A 7,891-nucleotide genomic window follows, 5' to 3' on the forward strand; every position below is an offset into this window, starting at 1 on the left:
GGTGGTCCGATAAAGGGTGACCTGATAAGTCCAACAAATTCTCGTTAGGATAAACTCTAAAGAACTTTGATACAATATTAAGAAATGAACTTAAGCCTAACTCAAAATTATAAAATCAACTTATGAGGTGATGGTTTACATCCACTTAGATACTATATCAATGTGTGATCTCCAATATTTTAAAGAAAAGATTGTTTGTACAAACACGAAGTATCCGAGAAAACTATCTCTTGTCACCATTCCAGAACTACCTTCATTTGAATTACAATTTTATCCAACTCACCAAAAGTGGATTGCAATTTACTTTCTCAATGCAAGTTGCAAAAGCAAGTCAATACATAAAAGTATTTGAACATAGTGAAGTCTCTTTTGGAAGATTTGTTAACATTGGCCAAATTTTTTATCAAACTTTTTGGTACATATAAAAAGAAAATTAAACAACATATAAAAAAGGTAAACATTAATTAAAGAAGAATCATATAATCATTATATTAAAGTTGTCGAGAAACTGATTCTCATCCATGTTATGATGGGATTTTTTTGTTTTAAAATATGTACGCTCAAAATTTACCTACTATTTAATAAGAAAATAAAAATTAAACAAATTAGAGAATTTAATTATTATTTGTTAAATATTTTATTAAGAATAAATATTCCATTTAATAGAATAAATATTAACATAAATAAAAAGTCTATAATACGAATCACTTAAGCATGACTGTTACGTGGTTATTTGAGTATTCTTAGAATCTTATTTTATTTACATTTTCAGTAAAATGATTCATCATTTCAACTTATGATGAGTCAAGCTGTAATGCTTCAAATGTTAGTTATATTGCATTATTTTATGAAAGTGAAGTATTTTTTTCATTTTTTTTTATTTTTTATTGAAATGAGGTTGCTTTTGAAAAAATTATACATATGAAGAAGTTGCGTCATGCTGAGACGATTTTATTATAAAAAAATTGTGTCAAGATGACATGATTTCTGGTATATCGAGGTGAAGTCGTGTCAACGTGATACGATTTGAATTCAAACTGATTATACTGAAGTTATACGAACTTGACACGACTTTATCATTTTTTTTCATAATGAAATCGTGTCACATTGACATGACTTTTTTACATCTGTAATTTTTCCGAAAGCAATACCATTTTGGTAAAAAAGAGCAAACATTGTTCCCCTTCCATAAAAATTCCTTCATTGGGTGAAGAAAACCTCAATCAGAAGTGAGAAAAATTCTTCCTACACCTTCATGTGTTTTTTCATGCACCCCTATACTTTTGAAAAATATCAAAATTACCCTTTTAAGTTAGTTTTCCATAAAATTTTCATTTTGTAATGTATAATCCAAAATACAATGTCTTGATGTATTGTGCCTTCATGACCGAATTATTTGATTGAATTTTGGAGAGGATTGGCGGAAGCTTCAATGGAGGAGGCGTGCAAGGAGGCTCACATGGAGCTTGCGGTTTTCTTGGAGGTGCATGCTAAGTATGGAAAGTGATAGGTGAGGCCTAATCACTTGAGCTAGGTGAAGAGTTGAAGACTAAAGTGTCTATCCTAAAGAGGCAAGACAAAAGTGAGAATTGGCTCAATATTTTGGCAGCAATTTCACTCACTCATTAATCTTGAATTTACATGAACCAAGCACCTCTATATATAGCAAGAGAGTGCCAGATTTGAACAAGAGAAAGTGGAAGGAAATTCAAACTAATCTAGCTTTGAATTTGGCGCCTAAAGAAGAGCACATGGAAGGTGTGATTAGGGTTACACGTTCACCTCCTTCATGGGCTTTCTCATGATAGGCCTTGATTAAATTAGGTGTTTTAGCAACCCTAATTTAATCTAGGTTGGTAAGTACGACAAAAATTTCAATCTAAAAACATTACAAATAAAATTCCCAATCTAATTTTGACAAGAAAATAAAGTCTACTCTACACTAGAGTTATGACATTTTTAAATATATATAGAAAGGTTTCTTTGCCATCAATAGCAATATCCTAATCCTTCTTAATCTTCTTGGCCATAGCTCTAGTGGTTGACCCAGATCTTCTCTTTGTTAGGCTTACATTTGGGGTTGTGCTTGGGCCTCTTCCAGCATTCCCTCCCTTTTGAAGAGAATTTGTCCTCAAATCCAATGCTTCTGCCTCTTCGTCGCCACAAGCTACAAAAGGAGTTAAGTCCATGACATTAAAAGTAGTGTGGACTCCGTATTCCTCAAGCAGGTCAAGTTTATATGCATTATTATTGATCCTCTTGAGGACTTGGAAAGGTCCATCACCCCGGGGACTAAGTTTGGACTTCCTCTTAGTTGGAAATCTATCCTTCCTAGGATGAAGCCAAACCCAATCTCCTTCCTCAAAGATTATCTCTCTCTTCCCCTTATTCCTATGTTTTAAATATTTCTCTGTTTGTTGTTGTATTTGTTCTTTAATCCTCTCATACATTTTCTTAACAAATTTAGCTTTTGTGGCTCCTTCTTTATGCACAAATTCTTGTGGATTAGGAAGAGGCAACAAATCTAAGGGAGTGAGAGGATTAAACCCATATACAACTTCAAATGGAGAAATATTAGTAGTTTTATGAACTACCCTATTGTATGCAAACTCAATATGGGGAAGGTACTCATCCCAAGATCTATGGTTGCCTTTCATAATTGCCCTAAGTATAGTAGAAAGAGATCTATTTACAACCTTTGTTTGACCATCCGTTTGAGGATGACAAGAAGTTGAGAATTTTAGTTTAGTTCCAAGCCTTTCCCAGATAGTTCTCCAGAAATGACCTACAAATTTTGGATCTCTATAAAAAACTATGCTTTTAGGTAGACCATGAAGTCTTACCACTTCTCTAAAGAAGAGCCTAGAGATATTATTAGCGTCATCCACTTTGTGGCAGGGAATAAAATGTGTCATTTTACTAAACCTGTCCACAACCACAAAAATGGAATCAAAACCTCTTGTTGTCCTAGGAAGCCCTAAAATAAAATCCATGCTGATGTCTTCCCACAGAACACTTGCAAAAGGTAAAAGAGTATAAAGTCCATGAGGCATTGTTTTAGATTTATCTTTTAAACATGAAATGCATCTAACACAATGTCTCTGAACGTCTATTCTCATGTGTGGCAAAAAGAATTTCCCTTTTAAAAGCTCTAGAGTTTTATCAACTCCAAAATGATCCATGAGTTTTCCTTCATGAGATTCTTTTACAAGAATTTTCTATGTGTTCCTTGGGGTATGCAAAGTTTTCCTTCTTTAAAAAGATACCCCAGGAGACACATAAAATCTTCCTTGTGCTCTATGTTCAAATTTAGCAAAGATGGATGCAAAATCTTGATCTTCTTTGTAAAGTTCATGTATGTTATCAAAGGACTCTTTTGAACCCAACCCTTCTCCAACAAATCCTGTACTTGTAATTCTATCTCCTTAGTTTCTTCAGGATTAGTTCTATAGGCTGGTCTATTGGGTAGACTGGCCTCTGAAACTAAGTTTATTTGATGTTCTATTCCTCTAAAAGGTGGAAGTCCACTAGGGCCTTCCTTAAAGAATATATCATCAAATTCTTTTAAAAGTTCTTTTACTTGAGGAGGTAGAACACAAGTTTCAATAAGTGTGGCAGTGCATGCAAGTGTTCCTTTACAAAGCAGGAGGCCCATAGATTGTTCAGAAAGAAGTATCTTTTCAATTTTGTTTTCAAATTTTTCTTCTTCTTGAATGACCTTGTGGGAAGGAACACTCTTCTCCCACATCTTTTTTTCCCTAAGGGCTTTTTTTTTTGTTTTCTAATTTTTTTTTCTCTCCCTCTCTCTTTTGCTTCATTTGTACTTGATCCTTTACCACTTGTGAATGTGATAAGGGATAGAGTACAAGCTTTTTTTTCCCTATGAGTGAAAGTAATCTCATTCACTACAAAAAAAAAACGTGTATGTGATGGCGATTAAAACATGGCGGTTATTAAAAACCGCCACAATTTACGGTATAATACGACATTTTCGTAAGCGCCATAATGTTCCTTCGAAATGTGATATTTAGAACTGTCACAATTAAGCTTCAAAAAAAAAATTCTCCCGCTTTTAGTTCTCTTCATATGATTCCCACATAATTTCCAAAATTTATTCCCTAAAACCTTTGAAATCCCTCTTCTCTTCGAAACCCTCTTTTCTTCTCTCTGCCACTCATCGTCTTCTCCCCGCCGCTCTCTGCCTCCTCTCTGCCACATCCACCATCTTCTCTCCACCATTCACCATTTTCTCTCTGCCACATCCACTGTCGGCTCTGTTTACGCTGGAGTTTTTCGAAACACACGCATTTTCTCGCTCTCCACTCTCTATCATCTCTGCAAGTCCCTCGTTCGCTTCCTACATTTCCCACACTTCCTCAAATTTTTGATTTCCCAAAACCCTATTCTCATCTTCATTCCCTGATTGTCCCAAATTTCCGAAAATCCTTTGAAAACATATTTCCAAAATCCTTTGTTTCTTTGTCTTTTCTAATCTCCAAATTTCTTATTCGATTAACCTAACCATCACTTGTACCTTCACAATGTAAACCCTAAATCTATTTTTCTTTTCTTATACAATACCCATTATCGTCACAAAAAGAAGAGAGAAGAGAATGAAGTTCAAACCTAGGGTTTCCTCTAATCGGCACAAGAGCGCCAAGGCGCATTTCACAGCACCGCCAAAGACCCTAGCACCCCCGACGATCTCAAATTGGTGCATTGGCATTTTCAATTTGTTTGATATTTTTGTGAAATCTCGTTTTCGCGTTGAGATTTTTGTTTTTGTATTTTCTTTCCTTAAATTGGTTGTGTATATAAACTCTTATTGAATTTTCTGGAAGTTACGACCTCTAAAAGTATTGAATTCACAATATCTCAGTGTTTCCGTATTATGTATTTTTATTTGGTAATTGCAGTAGCCAATTTTGTGCGAATATTGGGTCCCAACCATGGACAAACTTTTGCCAAAGATCTTTTAGTGACTCTTCTGAACCTTTCCTCTGGCCTATCTGTCCTTGACCTTTCTGATAATAAAGTAAGTATTTGATCAGCATATGCATTCTATATTTTTTCGGTGCACATGCTTTAAGATAACTGGATGGCTTTCTGAATTTAACAGGAGATTCTTGAGTGATTCACAACTGTGCTTTGGAACTAGAAAGTTGTTGAAAATGTTGCGAGTACTCGCTCTAAGGTAACACCGTACTAAATAATATAGTTGTATTTTTTTGTGTTATGTTAGAATCATCTTTTATTGGCTATGAATAATAGAATGTGTATTGAAAATTAATGAAGTGGTTTCTCTATAAGCTTTTTTGCATTTATATTTTCATGCCATCAGTATGCCACGAAGAAAAAGATTTTTAATCCATTCATAGTGTTGTAGGGAAAACAATTTAGGCAAAGATGATGCAGAAAATCTTAGGTATTCTCTTGAACATTTGCCTAACTTGGAGGAGTTGGATATAAGTGACAATTCAATTGAAGATGAAGGAATCAAGTCAATTAAATTTCTATTTCTAGTTATAGTTGGAAGTTATGAAATTAGATTATAGTCTCTAATTGTGTATCATCTTACACATCTTCCAGGAATATAATTCCCTATTTTGTTGGAGCATCTAAAATGTTTTCTCCCATAAATTGTTTGAAGTTAGAAAACTGTTATGTGTCCTGTGTTGGAGTGAATCATCTCCTACATGTCCTTTCTTCTTTCAAAGGACCATTGAAGTCTCTTTCTATTGCTGACAATTACCTTAGCAGGTTTGTCTACAACACTAAAATAAGATCTCATTTCATCATTGAATTCATCCCTTGTGAGTCTTTTTCTAAATTTCTTTTTCATATTACTTTTCATGAACTTTGGTACGTATCGTATTGCTCTTTGTTCTTTGATGATTCAGATAGACTTGGATCTTTCATTTGGATAGGGATGACAATGTGAGATGGCCCGCCCACGTAGTGACCGAGCTGATTTCTCTTTCCGCCCCGCCGCGTACCATTTTGTTTTTGTTCTTTTTAAGAAATTCAATTAAAATTTTTGCTATTGAAAAATTGAATATAAAAGATCTCAATTGAAATATTTGCTACTTTTTGCATTGCTACTGAAAAGTTGAATAATAAAATTCAATAGTTATAAAAAAATTGAATATAAATTGAATAAAAATTTGAAACTATGTTTGTTAATGGTATAAAAAATCAAACATTAATATTCTTTAATTTCAATAACATTGGATGCATGGTATACATTCCTCATTCATTCTAATCAAATTTGCAAATTAAGAATAATCATATAATTAAAATTAATGATTCAACAAAGTAATCGTACAAAATAATTAGACATCGTACAAAATAAAATATGATCATATTCCCAGAAGGGAAAAAAATGATGGTTCAACTAGTTCAGTCTAATATGAAGTAACATACATTATTGACCTTTATCAGTAGGAAAAAAATGATGGTTCAAGTAGTTCAGTCTAATATGAAGTAACATACATTATTGACCTTTTTCTTTCTATATTTTGAATGTATTCAAATAGTTTCTTGACATAAGTTATCCACAATTAATTTATCAACAACCATTCGATATGTACTACCAAAATCCTCAACATCATAAGAGCTTATTTCAATCAGATTATGTGTTTTGATAAGCAATGATAACACAAGGTTCAACCAATATGGTCATAGTACAAAATAAATAGTTATCGTACAAAATAAAATATGATCATACTCACACAATAAACATGATATGGTTCAACGTAGTTTCGCATAATGTTTGAGAACATGAAAATTTCTAAGCTATTCTAGTGTGATAGAAGAACTTTCTCTAATGATTCACTGTTCATTTCGGTAGGGATGACAATGCGAGTTGTCCCGTCCCCTGTAGTGAAGCAGACTGATTTCTCCCCCACGTGTACAATTTTTTTTTTAAGAATTTAATTAAAAAAATTTCTATTAAAAAATTGAATATAAAAGAATTCAATGAAAATATTTGTTACTTTTTGCATTGTTACTGAAAAATTGAATAATAAAATTGAATAATTATAAAAAAAAATGGAATATAAATTGATTATAATTGAATAAAATATTGAACCTATGTTTGGTACTGATATAAAACATCAGTATTATTTTCTTCCATCTAGCCAAACATTAAGAATTTAATATGTATTACCAAAATTTTCTGATTATGTTTTGATAAGCAATGTTAACACAAGGTAATGTTTTCAGTTGTTGAACTATGTAAATTAAAATAAAATTAATGGTTCAACCAATATGGTCATAGTACAAAATAAATGGTTATGATCTTACTCTCACTGTAAACCTGGATAAAGAAATGATGGTTCAACAAGTTTAGTCTAATCTAAAAATTCACTTTCTATATTTTTAATGTATTCAAACATTCAAACACAGATGACACGTGTTTGACATGAAGTACACAACTTTGTCTTTTTTTGTGTGCAGGTCAGTCGACCACTTTGTGCTCCGCTGTTGGTCAACGTGGACTGTGAATTATACGGATGTAAACAGGTTGACAGGTTGAATTACTGATTCTATCCCATTTTTTCTAGCAGACTACGAACGGACTGTATGGCCTGCTCCACTTGATTGTCTTAACAAGACTTATGAAGACTCAGTATGGATTCTACGATTCTATTGTCATCAAATATATAATATTTTTAGAAAAGTTGATTGTACAAAAATTTGTTTGTTGATATAGATAATATAATTTGAGAAGATTTTGTTTGTCTTACAAAATAATCACAGAAAATATATCAGTTATTCATTAAATAAAAAATATGTGATTTAAACATTTGCTAATACTTAATTATCTATTTAATAGAAAAAATATGTGAATATAACCTCATCAAACATTTTTTATATAAACAAATCAACA

General features: G+C 32.5%; 1 long non-coding RNA gene across 1 annotated transcript; it reads left to right on the plus strand.

Moving 5' to 3' along the window:
• The first annotated feature begins 4,104 nt into the window (after positions 1-4,104).
• Positions 4,105-6,030, plus strand: LOC137811132 (uncharacterized). The gene is made up of 5 exons (XR_016519037.1): positions 4,105-4,714; positions 4,917-5,035; positions 5,120-5,194; positions 5,387-5,500; positions 5,590-6,030. It is a non-coding gene; the product is annotated as an uncharacterized LOC137811132 (long non-coding RNA).
• The last annotated feature ends 1,861 nt before the right edge of the window (positions 6,031-7,891 follow it).

Source organism: Phaseolus vulgaris, chromosome 2, assembly GCF_051622355.1.
Source record: "Phaseolus vulgaris cultivar YP4 chromosome 2, ASM5162235v1, whole genome shotgun sequence".
Classification (NCBI taxonomy): domain Eukaryota; kingdom Viridiplantae; phylum Streptophyta; class Magnoliopsida; order Fabales; family Fabaceae; genus Phaseolus; species Phaseolus vulgaris.